Raw genomic sequence first — 22,602 nt, forward strand, 5'->3', positions numbered from 1 at the left:
AGAAGTCTACCTTTTACTAACACCATTTTGACTTTGTACAAGATACTTGAGAAAGAATGAGAAAATGACAAAGAATTTCCTTGAATATATACTTGTTTTATACTTATTTACCTGTAGTTTTATACTTTCATAGTGCATAATGATTGCATTCCTTATGGGTAGTCACTACATGTACATAACACCTCTTCATCCCTTTTTTTATTCCCTCCTTCTCATCCCTCTTCTCCCTCTATCTCTTGATTTCCCTCCCTTTTGCAAAAGATCTATCTACCTATTTCTATTATCTATCTTCTTTTATGCTCTTTATTTATATTTTCGGTCTCTCATATAAAAGAAACCATACAATAATTAAGCTTGTATTTGTGATTTGTTTCACTTAACATTATGGTTCAAGGTACGTCCATTTTCCTAAAAATTACTCCCAGTTTACCCCTGTCTGTGGCAGAGGTGTACTCCATTGTATGTAAATGGCATACCTTTTTACACATTTATCTGTTGATGGACGTGTAAGCTATTTCCAAGCTTTAGCTATTATGAATTGAGCTGCTATAAACATGGGTATGCATGTGTCTCTGAAATATGAGACTCTAGATAAAAGTAAACAATTATCAGTTGATTAGTATTTAAAACCATTACTTATTTTTTAAAAAATGAAATGTGCTTTTTAAAATTTTTCGCTTAAAAAGAATAAAGTGATATTAAAATATAACAAATTTTTATGCTAATTTTGATAATAACATATTTGTGTGCCCCACAATAATAAAGTTAATATTCCAGAAGCAGAATAACTATAGGGCAAAAGTCATGTGATAATAATACTCTTTGTACATTTGAAGAATGAATATATACATACCTGTGTGTGTGTGTTCCTATTTGTGAATTAATCTACCAAGAGAGATGGAAAAGGGCAGGTACCAATCCCTATTTGACAAGTTGGTCTATTTTCCACTACATTAGAAAAAATACTTCCATTTAAATGAAATCATCTTTAAAAAGTATGTCACTCCTAAATATCAATTAGCCTTATATGAAGAAATTACACCAGTTATATATATTTACAAAAATTGTACTGTAAATAAAATAAAGGAGAAATGCTAGAAAATTAGAAGGTAGACTCTTAGAAATGAGAAAAAGGATCAGAGGAGGGTATGACAGAGGATGCAGGGTTAAAAGGATTGAAAATGATGAAGATATGTTATATGCACATACTAGTTCCCCTGAACATCATTAGTCTGTATTACAAATATATACTAATTAAAAAAAACAGTGAAAATCCCAATTTATAAATAAAGCTCAGTGGTAAGACCTCGTATTCAATCCTAGTTCTGCAGTAGATAAGTAAATAAGTAAAATGTAAAATATTTAAAATTAATTCAAAGTATGATAATATACACTGAATATTTAAATTTTTTTAAAGAATATTACCATATGAAGACTGCCATTAATCTTCCTCACTTTGAACATACTTACCCCATTATACTTGTCACTTTCTGATGCAGTTCTGGAAATGCTCTTTCATGAATGTCTTCAGAAGGTGTGACAAGTGCAGTGAAATAGCCTTCTAAATGCCATCAAACAAAAAGTCAGGTTCATAAAAATATTAAGATATGTCCTTATTCACCTTATTCACTGAATCTGGCACCATGTAACTCAACTTTTCCCCAAAGTAAACAGGATCATGAAAGATGAACACTTTGAATCTATCTAGTACATAAAGTCAACCATAGCAGTGAAACTAAAGACATAAAAAATTGTATCCAAAATGAGGGAGAGTATTTTGAGGATGATTAATGGCAATGTGTTTACTACAAGAAATTCTAAAGAAATTATCATTGACCATATTTCCCAAACACACTTCAAAGAAAGTCCATAAATAAACACAATCATATATTTTTGACAAGAAAACTAAGTATGCAAATGGGAGAAATGCTAGCCTCTTGAACAAATAGCTTTGGAAACACCGGATATACACACACAAAATAATTAAATTGGATCCTTATTTTACATAATACCAAATAAATAAATAAATAATAAAAATGATGAAGTCAAGAAGAATTAAAGTTATTGCTATAAGGACTGAAATCGTAGTTGCAAAAGAACAAAACATAAGGGATAATCTTCACATTGGTGTTGGTAATGATTTGATTTCCTAGATTTGCCACTATAACAGATTAGAAAAAACTACATGAAATTTAACAAAATGAAATCTGTTAAATTAACAAATCAACAGAATGAAAAGGGAGAAAATGGAGTAGAAGAAATTATTTGCAAGCCACATAACTTATGAGGATTAATTTCTGAAATATATGAAGAACTTGTACAACTCAACAAAAACACCCAAATAGTGTACCCTGATGAAAAATAGGCAAAACACTTGAACAGATATTCAATCAAAGAAGACATATAAATGCCCAGCTGGTATATGAAAAAATGTTTAATGTCACTGATTATAATAAAAATTTAAATAAAACTAGGAGATATAAGCTCATATTTGTTAGGATGTTTATCTTCAGAAAAACAAAATGTCAGTGAGATTGTGGAGAAACTGGAAGTTTTGCATACTATTGGTGGGAAGCCAAAAAGATGCAGTAGCTCTTAAAAACAGTCTGGAGATTCACCAAAAAAATGAAAATAGAACTACTATATTATTCAGCAATCCCATTTCTAGGTAAATAGCTTACCTGAAATAACTGAGGTCAGGAGCTCAAAAGCATATGTGTACTTTTATATTTATCACAGCATCCCTCACAACAGTGAAAACAGGGAAATAACCTCAGTTCCATCACCAGATAATGAAATCGTACAATGTGTAACATGATGACGCTGAAGTGTATTATAGGAAGAAAAATAAGACATTTATAAAAGAAAAAGTACTATATGATTCCATTACATGACTTATGTACACTCAAATTCATAAAATCAGAGAGTGCAAAAGAGGCTCTCAGGTTAGATGTAGGAGAAATTGTTTAACTCTACGGGTGCAAAGTTAAATTTATATTAATACTCTCACCACAAACAAATGAAAAGCAACAAAGAGACACATGAAAACTTTAGAAGATGTTCAATATATGAATGATCTTGATTGTGAATATGATATCACTATACTGGCATATGTTTCAAATCATGAAACTGTACATCCTGAATATATAAAATTCTTTGTATATCCACCATCATACTTCAATAAAGCTGTTAAAAATTAGTTACAATTCAATCTTGCCAGTTATTTTATAGTGAGTTTCAATACTGAATTCTTCAAATTAACTAAAACTCCTTCATGTTAATAATCCTGCAACACATTTTAGATGATCAACGTATTAATTATTTCCTGAGAGTTATAAAACATGTTTTAAATCTTTTATGCTACTCCTTTACTGAGATGTTAATTTTACTATGTTTATATAACTATCATCACCTGTAAACAGAAGTGTATATCTCAACTGTGTTGGTTTTTAAATCTATATACTTCATTAATGCTAATCACTATGATTTTTTTAAGAAATATATCTTCTTAGGAATTTTATTTCAAATTTTACAAGCAATAAACTGTACTGCAATCTCAGAAACAAAAAACAACATGTTCTCTACCTAATGATATTTACATAGCACTTTGTGTCCACCTTAGTTATAATTTCTGTTGAGGGAAGACGAGAGGAAGTGTTCCAGTACAGTATATTTAAAGCATAATCACGCAATGTGTGACTACGTGGTTTTTGTAACTGCTCAGATGTTTGTATAATCACAAAATCAGAACAGCATAAGAGTCTCAGTACTCAATAAAAGCAGAAGTATTCAATTCTTGCATTTGAGTAGGTGAATAAAATATTCAATTTCCCTAGCGTACTGAAAGATCAAGATACTTTGTGATGACTTAATAATGTCCGTTTGCAAGGAAGGATAGTGGCTGAGGTCTCAGAAAACGAAAGGCATATTCATGATTTTTAAATCATGAGTAAAACAAATAAAATCCTTTTATTCAAAGAAATAATCAGTGACATTTGCTTGTGTGTATAAAGTTGCATTGCAGGAATGGACCCATTTAAAATAAAAACTCTTACACCTTTCCTTTTTAATTTTTGTAGTCACTTTGTAGGCATAAATTACAATAAAATTTTCTTTTAATTTTAGTCAACCAATAATCATTTAAAAATTGCTCCCAAACAACTATGACATTTCTTCTGAGCGGTACTTTTAGCTTTTTAAACAATAAGTATCTTTAAAGAAAAATAATATTTAAAAAATAACAATTATTATGTCCATTAGCAATACTTTAAAATGTGCAGTGTTTTACTTTCATAAAATCTGGAACTTCTCCTCCTGTTCTGAATATTATCATCTTGCTATGATATTTCTTAATATCTACCATGCATCTTCAATATAACTGGATCATAGACTTCAAGTTCAGTGATAATAGTGAACTAAACAAAAACAGAGCTTAATACTTATTACTTGAAATATATTTTCCAGGATGGATGCTACTACTCATACAACTTCCTTTAATTCACTGAATATAAACCTAAATTTTATTCACATTTCAAATAAATACCTACAAATTGAGGGGAGAGGATGTGTGTACATTTTAAGCATTGCATACTAATTTTTACCTTATTTTGTATAATCACTGCACATATCTCTTCTAATAGTAAATATTTCCAATTGCAATTAAAATTCTTACATTTCCATGACATTTTTTTTTCTTTTCCTTGATAAATTTTACTTTAACTTTTTAGTTATGAGAATATTTCTTTGTGTTATAGAAAACTAAAACAATATAAGCTACTGAAAAAAAAAAAGTCAGTCACCACCCATACATATTTTGATCCTGGTTCAATTTCCTTAAAATCTTAAACCCTGTTTTGACCTGCTCCTTGTTTCTCACAATACCTACGGTTGACACTGTTTCCACTCTACCACTCCTTATTTAAACTTGATTTTTCTCACTCAGCTCTACTTCTTTTATTCTTCCTGATCACTGTGTCTTGAGTTGGTCTCTAAATAATGCTTTAAACTTTCCTCTTTTTCTTTCACTTCTCTGTGTCTGATACAATAATGCAGAGGAAATAGTTCAAAGCCATCTCCAGCTAATTTTCCATGAAGGTGTTCTGCTTACAAGCCACTTGGATAAAAATAATTTTCATGGAACTTGAGTAAGAGACTCTTATTTCACTCTCAAGGTTCGACTTGGCTTTGATTGTAGAGACCTGGCCTCCACTTGAGGAATAGAGACTTCTCACAGATGCACACATGAAGCAATTTTCACTCCTTGCTCAGCTTAAGCTTAGTGTTACCCTGGCAATTTCAAGTGCTATTCTTAGGTCTGTGAATAACCTTAAAGGGCCCATGCTGGTTCCCTGCATGAACTTTCTGGCTCAAAGCACTATGTTATTGATTAGTTTGTACCATCCACAGGTTTAAATGGTAAGTGTTTGATAAACCATGTTGGAAAGAAATAGTATAAAACCACACAGCTTCTATATTGTTCCAAAGCATATAGACCATGGCTTCACCTTTTTTGAGCTCTCAAAAGTTATCAATAAAGGTATGGAGTGTTTATAAAATACAAAACATACACTAAGTGATTTTTCTGACACTGCAATGATCATGGCAGATATAGGAAGTTAAGAGGAGGTAGTATACTTTAATTCAATTCTTAAGATAATGAAATGTGGTCCAGGGATCTATTACGCTCAGTGGTGCTGCCCCTGCATGGCAAGTGCAACGGCCTGAGTTTGATTCCTGGCACAGAAAATAAGATAATGAAATATGTGTGCTATTTGTTTCTGCAACACATTGTGAAATGCATTTCTATTAATTTCTAGTGCTGCACATGTCTGCTGGTCTCACTGATGAAACTAATTTGAGGAACCATGGGTAAATACAGAATAATACAGCCAGCTACTTGGAAGAAGTCTTGTGGGATTTTTCACTCCATATCTTCACTTCAGAAAGAATTAAGGGAGCAAAGTCATCAGGGAAATTTGTGTGATATATTTTTGTTCTGATTCTAGTATTAACAAGGTCACTAACTCTGGTTTGGTTTTAATATTCCTTTGCCTCAGTTCCCCATTATAAAAGAAAGAGGTGATAGCACTTCTGAATCATCTTGTATACTTACAACTCCACAGGCCTCTGTTTTGTTTCTATAATCCAGAAAACAAAATGATCAGACATGTAACTAGTTATGACAAGCTTCATTTGTGCTGGAAGAAAGGTTTTATAAGGTAATTAGGTTCTTGTATTCTATAGTAGTTATGTGGCCAAGAGTAAGTAAATTCTTCAACAGTCAGTGTCTTAATAGATAAAACAAAGTAATGCTACTGGCTCTATTAATGTTAGAGAAGTTGTATAATGTATCCAGTGGTATGATACTGTCAATTTTAAATCCAATGCAAATGTGACATTTTACATATATTGTGCACATATATATATATATATATATATATGTCTTCCTCTAACTTATTACTTAAGTAACTCAATGGAGTAAAGTATTAATACATTAAGGAAATATATATATATATTTATGATGAATATAAAATATATTTATAAATATGTTTATATCTGTATATGTTTTCCTTTGATTTCTGTAATACATTACTCCATTAAATTACTTAATACTTGTTATTTAATCTGATATTTACCCTGTATAGGACTTATTTTCTGAAGTTCACTGTAATCTCAAGGCAGTTTCCTGAGTTAGAGGTGTTCTGTTCCATGTCTTTATAATGCTCAGGATGAGCAGTTGTAGTTGCGTAGGATCTTCTGTCATGGCCAAGCTTAGGTTGAAACCAGCTCATTAAATAATTGCTATCAAATGTCATTTTGTTAACCTGGGAACCCAAAGGACTATCTTTGGCAGAAACTATGGTTGCTTGTTCCTTCTTTAATCTGAGAGAATGCCCCTGCTTGATTGTTTTTTTCCTTAAATAATGTTATTTTTACTTACAGGATACAATAAACTGCAATATTTAAAGTACACATTTGGATAAGTTTGACATATGTATAAACTTGTGAGGCCATTACCACAATCAAGATAAAATTTTGATTCTGATAAAATCTGAAGGGGACTTTTTAAACTTTTACCTTGCACCTGCTCTCATTTCAACCATCAACACTGCTTTCATTTCAGTGCCCAAAACATTATGAGGCAAAAATCAGATTCAATAGGCAGAGAAGGACAATCCCACCAATGTTTAGAAAGAATCAATTATTTATACAAATTTCCACCACACACTGCAGTAACCTATTACTATTTCTAATGTCTTACAATTTAAATGTATTTTTATTTCCCAAAAAGGAAAAAAAATATATTGTTAGCCTTTAGACCTTCCTTTAGACCTGTAAATTAAGTCAGAATTTTTAAGAGTCAAGAAGCCATGACTGTGATGAGGAGGAGGCCAGGAGAGAAAACAAAGAGACTGAGAAAAAGCAGCTGCTTTTGCTGCAGCACTAAGAGAAATAGACCCTAAATCTGATTCTCAGGGCCCCAAGAAAAACTCAAAGACTGCATTCATCTGCTACCACTGTTAAAAACTAGGCCACCTCAAGAGGAACTGCCCTAAGAAGGCCCTGGGCCATGCCCTGAATGCAAAGGTGAGCACTGGAGATTGGTCTGCCCTCTGAAGTGGAGGCCCCAGAGCTCAGACCCATACTACCAGTTAGTCCAACAGGAATGAGGGGGCCCAGGGCATACTCGGCCTTCTCCCTGTGGACAGACTGTCATCTCCATGGAGGAGCCCCAGGTAATCATGACTACAGAGGGAAAAGAAAACAGCCTGTTGCTAGACACAGGTGCAAGTCTCTCAGTCCTTCATTTCAATCCTGGCCTTCCTTCCAGCCATCATACCTCAGTGAAAGGAGTCACTGGTGAGGAGGTATTATGCTATTTTTCACAACCACTAGGCTGTAACTACTTGTTAGACCTTTCTTGCATATCTCTGTCTTCCTGAGAAACCACTTTGAAGATACCACCACGTATTACAGCAGGCATTGATATTTTCCTACTAATCTGTCTATAACTCTGTAATGTTTGTATTGTTCCTAGGCTATTTTGTAAAAGGATGTATGTTTATTACTATGTGTTCCCTACAACAACCATTGAGAACAGTCAATGATTATTCAATTGGTCACTCATGTATAGCTCTATTTATTTTCTTTAGAAACCACTTTGAAGATGCCAAAGTATAGTACAACAACCATTGATAATAACCTACCACTTTTGTCTGTAACTCACTATTATTTGTCTATTTGTTTTCCTGACAAATTATCTTGTAGATAACAATATGTAAAACAACAACCACTGATAATTTCCTACCACTTTGTCTGTAATTCAGTAAGCCCTCCTATTACTGTTATCCTTCTCCTACTCTTTAAAATAATAAAAAAAGAAGCCATGACTGCCTTTGAAGAATAAAACAAGAAAAAATATGTTAGAATTGACATATTAATATATCAATTAATATATCCAATTAATGCATTATTCAATCATAATGTGTATTGAAAGAGGACATGATCTGACTTTTAGTGTCACATCATCAACTACTCATAATATTCAGTGAAACCAACAAGCTGCATTTTATCTTCTACTTAATATAGAAGATAATCTTATATTAAATATAATTTTATCTTATATCTATATTAAATATAATTTAATATAGAAGACAATTTTTTCATAGACAAAAGACCTAATGTATAAAACACTATAAACACTGGCCACCACAAATATACTTCTGTCCATTGTTCCACTGGCAACATTTGAGAATAGACAGTACTGAGCATCAGCTCAATTACTAGCTCCTTTCTAGACACTAAGGAGACATCACTAAACACAACAGACTAGAGGAGATTAAAAATGATCAAGATGTGATGTGTGTGGGTACCGATTCTCCAAGATGAATGTAAGTATTATGCATCACAAATGTACATTGATAATAAAAATGGACAAAAGTTGCTACCTTTATGGACACTTAACACAGAAGAGAGATAAAACAGAAAATGAATAAAGCATATAATAGATTAAATGATGACAGTTTTAGTGAAGAAATACAAAGCATGAAATGAAGATGGTATGTGGGATGGTAATTTTAAATAGAGTGATCCAGAGAGGCTTCACAGAGAAGGTGACATTTCAAAAAAGACAGGGAATTAGCAAAGAAACTATAAGCAGAAATGACCCAAACTGCAAAGATTTTGAGAAGTAAGCTGCTCAAGGAATTAAAAAAATCTCCTAATTCTGGCTTTGCTTAAATATGAAAATTTATCACACTATTAACATCTCTTTTCAAGTATTACTATTGCTGCCAGAATTCTGCTTCCTGAATTTTACTAGGGCCCTTGGATGCCGGTAAGGGACCAGCCTTTGCTGTGACTAAGCAAGGCAATATAGCTATGCTTAGTCAAATACCACATGCATGAAATGACATAAGCAATTTTGGGGTCATATTCTTATGATCCTTTTCTCTCCCTTCCTTCTGTCTTTTTGCACAATTTTTACAAATAGACCAGCCCTTAGACCTATGGAAACAAGAGTCAGGGCCACTCTTAATCCATCAACCTCTCACCCTAAAATGATATGTGAGAGAAATAATCTATTTCATTTAACCCTCTGTATTTGGGAATGTTTTGTTAAAGCAGATCAGCAGCACAACAGTGCTGTTCCAGACTAAATATCATTAGATCCACTCAGAAGGATACTGAATTAGACAAATGACATAGTCACACTAGTTATAAACACACAAGAATTATTGTTATAGTCTGTGCTCATTTTCCCACCTCCAGAAACAGTTTGCCCTGATAAAGCATTATTATTCAACTATTGCTTAAAAAAGTATTGCCACCTTTGAAGAATTTGAAGGGCAGAGATTGATGTTTTCTTATGTTTTGAAAGTGAAACAGGACAAACTCCACAAAGACTTTGAAGATAAAGGCACAGTGGAAAAAAAGGAGCTCAGCACAACCCTAATTCTTGAAAAACATGGCTTTCAGAAGTGTATTGCCATAGCTGAGTTGCGGTGGCTTTCAACTTAAAGATTACCTGCCTGTCAAAAAACAAGAAAAGGCAACAAATCCATGGGGACAGCGCTATTGTAGTCAAGGGTTAAAAAGAAAGAGCATGAAATGAGATCAGATCTGGTCTGGGATCAGGAGAGGGTGTTTAAGTATTAGATCTTTTTGAAGAATTAAGTAAAGAATTCTTAACATTTAGTTAGGATTTTCTCCAAGGTGTTGAACAATAGACAAAAAAAACCTACGATGCAAACCACATCAGAAATGAGAGGTAAATGTTGGAAGAGAGTGAGGTGGCTGGTCCCGTCCTCACTCAACAATACTGGGCAGCACTACCACCATCCTTCCTCTCTGAAAAGTGTCACGTCACCACCATGCACCTTGTGCATGTCAGGACTAGTCCTACCATGATTTTTTTCTTGCTTTCATCAATCATTTGGAATCCCACAGAATCCCTTTATTTCATTTCTAATTTCTTCCTGTGCTTTCCATTTTCTGTGTCCTTCGACTGCCAGTTTCCAACTACTACCCCAGATCTCAGAAAATTCTGGAACCAATAAGCATACATAAGAGAAACTTGTATGTTTTCAATCTACCTTTTAAATACCACTTTTTTTTTTTTTTTTTTTGTGCTGTGAGACCTGATTCTCCTTTGAGGATGCTGCTTCTTTACCTTTCTCTTAGTCGGCAGCTTTTTATTGCCCTGCAGTAAATTGTTTCCATCTGGAGTTATGTGGGAATCCTCCTTGGTCTTTATTACTGCACTTCAACACCTCCTTCCCTTCCCCTAAATATTTCCCAAGATTGTAAGCTTTAGCTTTTAGGATGTGCCAACAATTTTTCATCCTTTTTTTGGGTATTCCGTATCAGGATTCCTTAGAGATTTTATCACTTGGTATGTTTTTATACTCTAAAATTACTTCTCTCAAATCTTTAAGAATTATATTTGTCCATAAATGATTTTCTAATTCCTTCCTTTCTCCATTCTTTCATTTTATTCCACTAATTCTGTTATTTTCATACAGTAACTCACTGTCTCTGATGTTTCTTGACTACATTTCCCCCCAATATAAACTCAACATTGTTACCTAGCAGCCAACATTTATCTTTTTAATTTCTTCTCCATCATTGTTGATACTTTAATACTTTTTCAATTGCAACTGAAATCCTTTGAGCCTACCAAGTTTTTACTCCTCCTTCACCCTCCCTAGTGCCCATTCTTCTTCTTTAGTGACCTTTATTGCACTCTATGGTTAATTCTTATAATAATTTATTTGCATACATGCTTAATTTGCTTCTACCTCCCTCCATTTTTTTTCTTTTACCTTGAAACTCTCAATCCTGGTTAAACCAAATTTTGTACTTACTCAGCACAGATAAATTCTCTAATGAAAATACTCAAAATATTAAATGGTCTTCCTTTTTGATGACCACTATCTTATTTAGTTAAGTTGCTATAACAAAATATTATACACTTAAGGAGCTTATAAATAACAGAAATTTATTTCTGTAAGCTAGTAAGTCCCAAATCAAGGCAGATTAGTATCTGATATTCTTCTCAGGCTCATAGATAGTAACTTTGGCAGTGTGTTTACATGGTAGAAGCAGTTACCTAGCTCTCTGGAGAGGTTCTTGTTGTAAAAGAATTCTTCTATTTACCTCTTCCACCATGAGCTAATCACCTCCCAAATGCCCCGATTATAATATCTTCACCTTAGGGTAAGGATTTCAACATATGAATTCCCTCAGACCAAAGCAACAACCAATCTCAGATAACACTTTAATACTTTCCCCATGCAAGTGCACTACGGCTCCAACAAACAGTACAAGCCTACTGTCTGTTTTACTTTTGCTTTACACAGAGTTGAGTTGAGTGAATGTCTTGGTTACTTTTCTGTCTGAGACAAAATACCCAATGTCCCAAATTAAGGAAGGAAAGGTTTATTTAGCTCACAGTTTGTGGAGGTTTCAGTACATAATCAGTTGGTTCCAAGGCAGAGTGGCACATGGCAAAGGGCAACAGTTCATGGCAGTGGAAAACTGCCAAAGCAGAAAGAAAAAAGGGAGGATCAGTAGCAGGAAGAGCAAGCCCCTTTCCCTCCCTTATATTGTATGCCACCTACCTGCTCCAGAGCAGATGTAGCACTCATGCCCACAATCCCGGCATTGGACTAGGAGTCAATCATATGCTCTAGAAGCCTGCCTCGTGACCGCATGAGGCTTTGAGGGGACAGCTAGACACAAACCATAACAGTAGATGTTACAAAGATTGGATGATCCATGAAACCTAAAATATCTACCATTTGGTCCTCCATAGACATTTTCTGACCTCAGCATAAAGAATTTATACATTACCACCACTGCTCTACTACTGTCTGTTAAGATCAACAATTTTTATTTCAATTGACAATTTCTCCTTTATTATTATAATGAACATGCAGGTTCACAATTTTTCAACATGACTCATTCACTCAAGAATCTAGCAACTGTGCTTCTATTATTAAATTATCCACTTTACTATATCTACTGGATTATTATTCTTAACATACAAAGTAAAAAATCTTTCATCTTCAAAATTTCATCCTCTGACATTCTGTTATTCATTACCTTTGCAAGTCTCCTAACAGTCCATCATCTCAAAAGAGTTGTATGATCTCTGTATTCTCTGCTGGATTTGTTTCAATCAAATTAAACTGAATTGAAGTTTACTTGATAGATCTGTACTCTGTGTCACTCAGTTATCTCATCCAGACCTGTAAGTGTTAGTATCATCTCTAGCTAATGACTCAAAGACCTTCCTCTGAGTTCCACATGCAAATAAACACAGGCTTTTAAAGAGTTTTATATCTAAAGTCAAGCTCTTGGCATCCCTGTCCCATCAAAATATGATCCTCTCGATAGTCTTCCCAAATGCAAAAAACAGCCATCTGTCTCTTTTGATTGCTTTGGGCAAAACACTTGATTCAGATGAATCCTTTCATTTTTCTATTCATTCTTGGCTCAGAACCCAAGTGCTTGTATGGCCCACAAGGGTGTCTATGGTTTGGCTACAAACATCTTTTTGATCTGTGTTACTCCTTCATTTACCATAGTTATTCTCACTGATTTTTTTTCTTGCTGTGAACATATAGGTGGATTTGCCCTCTGTGTCACTGTACTTATTTCTCCCCATGAAACAATTTTTTTTTTCCAGTGCAATATCCTCCACCACTGGGATAGTCCTTGGTTAATAGCAGGATTTCCATACATAGTTCTTGAATAAAAAATACATTACATTCTTTACATATGTAAAAGAAAGCAGGCATAGAAAAATGCTGAAGGAAAAACAATAATCAGGAGGTTTTCTTACAGAGACATTATCCCTTGTCTGACCCTGAAATGCTAGAAATACAGTTAGTTATAAGGTTGTATGTATGAATGTATTTACTAATTTATGTTCTGTTTAATAAAGTATAAGCTATCAGTTCTAAAAACTTTTGTTATGAGACCTGAAGTGGAAAATTATCTGCTTTAAATACTTTCTTTCTGTGAATTGAGTTTGAGAAAAATCTCTTATGATTCACTAAATAGTTTTATTTGGTTGACTTGGTTTACAGATTAGTTTATAACCTTTAATTTCCCATTTACTAATTTCAATCTAATAGCTCTATAAGCTACATAATGTTTCATTTTCCTCCAGACAAAATAAATTATTAATCTTGTATCTGCTCTGGATGTTCAGGGTCATCTTCCAAATATCCTTCAACTGAAGCTTTCAATACCACAGAGAGAGAAGTCAAATGATTCAAGTCAGCATTTTCTTTCAATCTGTGGTGAAGGTGTTCACTGAAATAGAATAATCATCTTTGATCACAGACTTGATATATGAATAGGAGATACAGCCTAAGAGTCTATGGGGTTACTATGTTAACAATTAATTTGCTTATTGAATTATTTTTATTTATTTATTTTTGTTTTGTTTTGTTCTTTTCTGGTACCAGGAATTGATCTCACAACCTCATGCTTGCCAGGCAGGAGTTGTGCCACTGAGCTAAATCCCCAAATCCTGAATTAATTTTAACTCAGTTCTTCAACAAGTATTTACTGAGCATCTGCTTTATACATTATATGTCATGTGCACTGGGGATGCAGTAAGAACAAAACATTATAAATTCACCATTGCTGTAGAGTTTAAATTCTATTAGACAAAAATCTCATATGTAAACAAAAAGATAAATAGCCTGCATTATTCTGGTTTTGATATGATTTTAAGTGTCTTTCCTAGCGTTTCATGTGTTGCAAACCCATTCCCCAGTGTGGTGATAAGAGAGCAGGAAAGCCTTAGTGGAGGATCCCTAGGTCACTGTGGGCATTCCCCTCAGAAAGGAATAGCGATTTCTTGGAGTAAGTTCCCCCCAACCACACTGATGTAAAAACTTGAGCCAGATTCCTGAATCTCTCTCTTTAGCTTCCCAAACTGATATGTCACCACTTCCTCCCACCATTGCCACCCACCATAATGTGATATAGCTAGGGACTGTGTGAGTGTGTTTGAGGGTTCTTGTAAGAGATTGTACCTGAATGTTTGGACTTTCAGTCTCCAAAACTGTAAGTTCAACAAAACTTTTTCCTGCCATAAGTATTTCATTGTTCTAATGAAAATCAAACTCATACAAATAGTGACTGCAATAATGGTGCATGTAAGTCCTGTGATGTGATTGAGACCCACTACAGTGAAGCCGTGAGGATGCATGAGAACGAGTGCTATTGAAAACAGGAGTATTAAAAGACAGAATTCCTCCATGGGAGGATATTGAAAAAGATCATTCATGGCAAAGACAGCAGTTAGCCCTGGTACAAAGACCCCCTAGGGAGGAATCAATATTGCAGGTGAATTTCACTTGTATACATTGATGGCCAAGTACAGAGCAGTTAATTCATATCTTCTTAGGCCATATAAATAAAGATGGGTGGATAGATATTAATAAAACTAATGAGAAATTATTACAGAAATGTGGAAAATATGGAAAAATAGAAAATCATCCAAGAAAAATCATATTTATATACTCCAAACACCAAAGACAATTGTTGTATTCTATGCACATATTTTATTCATATATCTTTACTATATTGATCATATTTCATTATATGTATTTACTGAGAGAAAACACTCCACTAAATCAGACTGCAAGTTTAATATTAATGATTATGATAGATTTATGTAGTAATTCTGAAATTCTGGCAAGAGGTCTAATAATTCATTCTACAGACATAGTATTTTTTCACCTGTGACTTAATTCTATTTTTGCACATATTCTACCCTTATGAAAAAGTCATAACTAAAGCAATGAGAGATTATTGTGTCATTCTTATGCATTCTATCTATCTACTACCCATACAGGGCCAAAACTCAAATTTATTACTTTTTTATTTATCCATCTTGAATTTCTCTTTGTAAAATAAGTATGTATGATTTTATTTTTCAGTCTTCTTATATAATACAGCTTACTACATAAACTTTTTCACAAATGCTTTTCACTTTATAATATCCTATAAATTACTTCATAAAGATCATTTTTATTTTTTACAGCTGCACAGTACTCTATGGTGGTGTATAATGATTTATTTAATGAGTCTTCTATGACTGGTTATTTTTCGATGTCTATATTTTTAAACTGAAAATAGTAACTAATAAAATTGGACAGTTAATGTGTATTTTGATTTGGATCTTTGATCAACATTTCAAAGATATTCTGGAATAATGTTAAGGTCATTGGTTGCTATATAAGGAAAAAAGGTGGAGTTTCATCCAACATGGTTTCTTCCTTCACAAGCTGTCCTGTTTTAGAGGGAGAAAAAGCAAAATAAATGTGTTTAAACCATTCAACTCTTGTTGTCATTGTTATTTTATCAATAAAAATAATTTTTTGTTTGTATGAAAATTTTATTCATGTATATTTTAAAATTAGGACCAATTTTGTTTGAAATGTCTTTTATTCAAAAGAGAAAAAAACAAAAAATAACAACAAAGACAAAAACAAAGCAACACAAAAACAATAAAAATGATACAGAATTTCAAAATAAAATGATAGGAAATTAACAATGGTTGTTATTTTACATGTTGCTATCTTCATTGAAGTTACGCAGATTATCAGATGTAAGAATGTAAGATTCATCAAACAATTAAACATCAACTGTTCCTTTCAATAAATCACTAGAAATCAGTGGTATAATTAATTACCTTAGCTATCTTGTGTATGTATATATACACACATATATATATGTAATTTTCCTCTTTTTCTCCTTTTCCCCACCCCAGTTATTCTTTCCTTTTAAAATGAAAAAAATAAACATAACCATGAAACCGCATTTCAAAACAAGTTATTAGGACAGCTACAATAGCTACCACATTGCATGTTGTCATCTTCCTAGTAATTATTCAGAGTAGAAGATATATTATGCTGTCTTGTCTGTACAATATTAACATAAGAATTTGAAGAAAAACACAGGTCGATTTTCTCTGATCTTATCTAAAAGCGTCAAACTTTTGCTCACCGTAAACTTTGCTCTGGGAACTGTACCAGGCCCTTTAGAAAGGAATAAGAAAATGAGAAGCATAATGCCGTCCCGCTTTTCCCTCAGTAAAATTATAGATTGCGTGTGTGTACTTTTAAAAGATGAATTCTTATGCAAAGAATTTCATCATTAGCATCGGTTAGACTTGCATGGGTTGCAGTTGCTGGAAGAGGACAGTCAAGGTGTGAAGAACAGTTCTGAGCCCGAACTGGGACAGAGCAATGTGTCCGCTCAGTGGATTAGAGAGAAGAGTCTGGCTGCAGAAAAGCTTGAGGAAAAGTGTTTAATATGAAAATAGATCTTGGATGTCAGGTTAGAATACAACGTAGCACTGGTGTTCTTTAAAGAATGAAGCAAGACACTGTCATATATCTAATAATACCTGCTCTTTCCCTAAAAACATAATCCCATTGGTTTTGTCCTACCCGACAATACCCTATTATCCTTATGGGCCATGACATTTGCCATATTTTCTCATGTTGTTTTCTGTCAGTGCAATCTGGCTCAGTAGAATGGTTTTTCCAACTAAGAATCTTACTGACTATACCACTTGTTTTATATAATCCAAATATTACAGCCAACCTGTACAAAGTGAGTACAAAGGAGGCTGTGTAATATCAATACTGAAACTACCAGAGTACTTAGCCCCATCTCTGTGACCATTAACTATCATCTCTCCCTCAACATCTTCCAGCTATATTTGAGGGGTTCTAATGAAAACTGTTTGCATTTCAACTTCTTTGATTTTGACCTATTAACCCTCAGGCCAACTGGTTTTAGGGGGGATTGTTTCTTCCACAGCCAACTGAACCATTATTCAGTAATACCTGCCAAATACTAAAAGGATCATGGCTCTGTAATCTATTAAGAATTGCAGTGATAGAAAGGGCTGGTATGAAAGAAAAGGCTGTTTGCATCCTCTCAGTCAAGTTTTCTTTGAGAAATTAAATTCAATGTTATTAAGCCATACTACTAATTTCTTGGTTTTTATATTGAAATGTTCGTTCAAGCATTCTAGGTCCAAGATTTTGTGTAATATCGTTAGGAGTTGTGCTTCCTCACTCCTTTTGTGGGCTGGGTTTGTTTTTCATTTGCCTCTTTCTTTCTAGGCAAACATTTATATGATATCACCAGCAATAGAAGAGCTTCTTAGGCATTCAAAAAATTATACTGACATTGTTGTAGGCAGCTGAGTTACATAGAAATATTATAGGTAGTAAGACAGGGCTAGGTCTTTGAATGAGCCAATATGGGAGACAAGATACCTTGCAACTGTGAGAGAGACACGCACTTCCACTGTGGGTTGAGCCTCAAGACAAAATATGAAATGAATGTACCCACATACCTACCTAAGGATGGACATCAGTGATTAATATTTTAAATAGGTATCAATCACCTAGAAGAAAACCAGGAAGAGCCATTAACTTGACCCTTTCCAGGAAAAGCCCCTATTCTATATTCATGTCCACTTGCTATGTGACTTGCTTCCCCATTTGATCCCAATTTAATCAATTCTTCCTGAGCAATTATACTGTTAATCTTACTGGCTGACCATAGTTTTGTCCCACCACATGCCCACCTTGCAAGTTCCCATGCTTCCACCTTTATCAGCCTCATTTGTGGATTTGCTCTATAAAAATCCCTACAAAATGGGGTTCCCTGGCAACCTACTCAGGTCCCCTTCTATCTCTTTCTCAAACAGCAGCTTTCTTTACCCAATAAATATATCCTGCTCTTAACCTCTGTTGTTCCTAAAATTCATTCTTTGATTTTAGAGAGCACACACTCATCCCAGATATCTTTCAGGCTGGGAGTTTCTTTCCCCTATATCACTATGTATGATTTGTGCTCATACTTTGTGACCTCTGATAATGATTCTATCACATGCTCACCCCTGAAGCAAGGAGAGGTGAGACAAAATAAGCTGACCAAACAGACCTTTATCATGCTCCACCTTTACATTTTATTTGTTTTTTTGTTTGTTTGTTTGTTTTGGGTTTTTTTTGTTTGTTTGTTTGTTTTCCTGTACCAGGAATCAAACTCACTACCTTGTGCTTGCCTGGCAGGCGCTGTGTGGCTGAGCTAAATCCCCAGCCACCTTTACATTTTAAAGTGGATAAATCTTATGTACTTTAAAACATTTGGCCTAAGACTCGAAAAAGACTGCTTCCTAATATAAGGAAAACCAGGGAGTATAATACCAGATGATTAGCAAATAAGATATTAAAGGAGAAGAATTAACAGTTGTACACTATTGCTTCAAATACCACCATTTGTGCCTAAGTTTTCATATCATTTTCATATGCAGTTCCCTTTTTCTATAGACTCTAATCTCCATTTCTATAGACTCTAATCTCCATTTCCAAAGATATTAAAACAAACCTAACAGTATGAGGGGGAGAAGAGGGAACAAAAGTCATGTCAGATGCTTCATGATTTTGTCTATTTGTTCTTATCCAACAATGAACAATAATGTATGCCCAAACATCATACTAACATTCCCACTCCCTGGTCTCTGTCCACTCATTCAACCCTACATCAGACCATAAAAAATGAGTGAAAGGAGAACCACCATGGAACTATATGTTCACCAGATTCACTGACCAAAAATTCAGATTGCTTTGGAATTGATCAAAATACTTAGCTATATTTAAACCACAACTCAAATAATGCTTTGCTCTGAGTAGTCTTCTGGAGCACAGCTGGTCATTGTTGAAGGCCCTGATAGTCAGTACTTTAAAACTCCTGTTTCATCTCCTACCTTTTCTAGCCCACATTTCTTGCATCTTTGAGCATGAAGGTCAAGATCTGAGATTGTCAGAATCACATTAGTTATTTAGAATTCTTTCATCACTGAATCCCATACACCTAGAGTAATGTCTATTAGAGAAGAAACACCCATAACTATTTGTTGACTGAATTACAGAGTTAGTTAGGAGCTATAATCTATTACCAGGATAAATGTGATTCCAAAGCAAGAAAGATGATGAAAACAATTAGTTTCAAACCAAGTGCTTTTATGTCACAGAAACCTTTGCCAAAAATTGCTAGAAGTTTTGGTGTGTAACTCAGTCTAACATTAATCCACCAAACAAGCTGATTAACATGTTTGCTGATGTGTGAAAGGAGGGGCTGAGAGGTCAGTTCCTAAGGATAGGTAAAAACAAAGGCCTCATCAACTGGCCCACTTTTATTTTGCCAGTGAGAAGCTCAAGAGTGGAAGGGTTTGGGTTTTTTTCCTGGAACAGTGACAAAGTAATAGAAGGTGGAACAAGTTTAACATCACAAAATAAACAAGTTAAAATCCTTTCCTCCACCTGAGTTCCTGCCCTTCTATATTGCTCTCAGCAGATCTCATCCTGCCCTGTGAGAGCCACAGCATCCAGGACCACTGAGGCCTCAGCCTTAGCAGGGTAAAGGAATTTCAACATTCCAATCCAGCCCATAAGGCAAGACGTGCACTGCCTTGAACCGACCCTGGCCTCAATTTATAATTTGTGGTCCCCAACAAACTATGGAGCAACAGGTTCATTATTTAAGTCATTCTGTTACAACATTCATCAGAAATGAGTACCCTAGCGATGTTCCATGTATTGATCTTTATTCTGGCTATGTGAACACTGAGAACTATTTGTCCTTTTAAAGGGAATTACATTATTTTAGTTTTATTTATTTGAATCTTTTTGCTTCTTGGTTAGTTTAACTAAAGACTTGCCATTTTTTTTTTTACCTTTTCAATCCCCCAACTTTTAGATTCTTATTTTCCATTGTCTTTTTAATCTCTATTTTATTCCTTTTTTGCTTGAATTTTAAGCTCAGTTTAAGTATTCTAAGTGTTATAGATCATGCTGTGTACAATAAATGTGAATCAATCAAATATATACAATCATTTTCTGTCATGAGCTAAACCTTCAGTTACTGGCTGATCTTTATTATTATAAAAGAAACTACTCAGGACTTTCGTGCCAAAACATGCATCAGGTTTTGTGCATAACACAGTAAATTCCCCACTTAGGAACAAGTTCCAATCCAGAAGAACTTTTTTAAGTCAGATTTGTTTGTAACTCCAACAAAATGAGTCTTATATACCTTTGACACAAATATATAATATAAAGCATAAAAAACAAATGCAAAACCCATTCACACTTGTGAAAGTTTGCAACCTGAATCTTCATTAATTGCAGTTTACTATAGTCATATGCATCTTCTAAATTGATCCCTCAAGGTAACTGTAAAGTAAAGTAAATATTCATTGAAAATAATAACCATACTGAGAGTTGAAAGTGAAATTATATACCATATAGCTAGTCAAGAACAGAAGCAATGGGCTAGAGAAATAGCTCAGTGGCAAAGAACTTGCAATGGCATGCCCAAGACCCTGGATTTAAACTTCAGTAAGATACAGAGATGGACAGACCAACAGACAGAGACAGACAGAGAGAGGCAGAGAGACAGAGACAGAGACAAAGAGACAGAGACAGAGAAAGAGGCAGAGGCAAGATGAAACATAGAATTATCTAATTACAAAATCTATTCTCCAGTATCTTCCACATATAGCCGTGGAATGTTACTAGTTTCTTTGTGATAGACAAAGTTTAAAAGAAACTGCACAAATGTGGACCATGTTCACTGTAGCAAAAGCCAGAAGAGAGTGTATGTGAAGATACTGTACAATAGCCAAAAGGATATGGGTAAAATCCACACAATAAAAACATGTATTCCTTTTATATACTACTGAGGAGATATAAAAGTGGTAGAGAGAGTTATTAAGTGCCAAGGGATTTTTTTAGGACTGGCTGCTTAGAGACAGAAATAATTTCCCTTCCCAAGGGTGATCACTAATCACCACCTATGTAAGATGATTCCACATCACACACATAATGCAACTGAGTATATGATCATACATTTCTTATGCTAAAATAATAATTTGGCAAATAATGATGCCCAAGACAATGTTATAAATAATATCACATAAGTGGAACAATTGTTACATTTTAATTAAACACAATAATTAGATTCTACTTAGGCAGTAATTTGTACCATGTATGCATTAGTCAAAATCCATCCATTACCTAACACATATTGCTAATAATGCAATTGTGCTACCTTTATTGCCATAGGATTAACCTGCTGCTCAGTACAGTTTCACATCACTGAACGTTAACACTCTATTTACAAACACATAAATTAGAGAAACACATACAGAAAATAAAAAGTCACTGCCCTTTTCCTTTGACAATTCTTTATTGGCTTTGAATGTTTTACTTTACAGATCTCCAGGAACTCTCTTTTGACCCTTCTGTGATACACTCTTTCCTGGAACTATCTCTGTTGTCAGTGTCTGTAGTCAAACTCCAGCTACCAGATATCAGTTGCAATTATTTGAGTAGAAAAAAATTCAAAGTGAAGAAATGTAAAAAGAACTCAATTATCTTCTAGATATCTATAATGACAAGAAGGGACCACCAAAAATTGTAGAAGTCATAACTGCAGGGAAAATTTATAACCCAGCAAGCTGGGAAAGCAACAGAAAGAGGGTGGAGATTTATTACATTTTGTCTTACAGCAGAGATCTCTGGAGCTCAGACACAGACTTCTGAGGATAGAAGGTACCATTGGGTTTTCCTGGCATCTCTGAGGTCAAAGGGCAGGCCCCATCAGGCTGCAACCCAGAACCTAAGAATGTGACAGTGGTTAATGCTGAGAGATAATGAAGCTAAGCCCACAGCATTTCAGAACTGGGAGCTGGATTCACATACTTTTCTAAAAGTAGACTCCTTATTGATTGGTGTTGGAGTAGAGATTCAAGGTTAGTGTGATGTAGATTGGATAAGCAAGGTTACCAGGAGCATATTTATTGAGCAGGGAATAGACACAAATCCTTCTGGAAGTTAGAAATGGGCCAACCACAAAAACAGTCCCCTTCTTTTTCTTCCATCCTTGAGTATCCTTCCAGCACCCTCAGTAGTCACGGAATAATAGGAAGCTAGATGGAAAGGCAAAAACATGGGTTTCAAAGTGACAACCCAGGCATCATAAAGCAGTCAG

This window comes from Chinchilla lanigera, unplaced genomic scaffold (assembly GCF_000276665.1).
Source record: "Chinchilla lanigera isolate Chin_1 unplaced genomic scaffold, ChiLan1.0 scaffold00020, whole genome shotgun sequence".
In the NCBI taxonomy this organism is placed as follows: domain Eukaryota; kingdom Metazoa; phylum Chordata; class Mammalia; order Rodentia; family Chinchillidae; genus Chinchilla; species Chinchilla lanigera.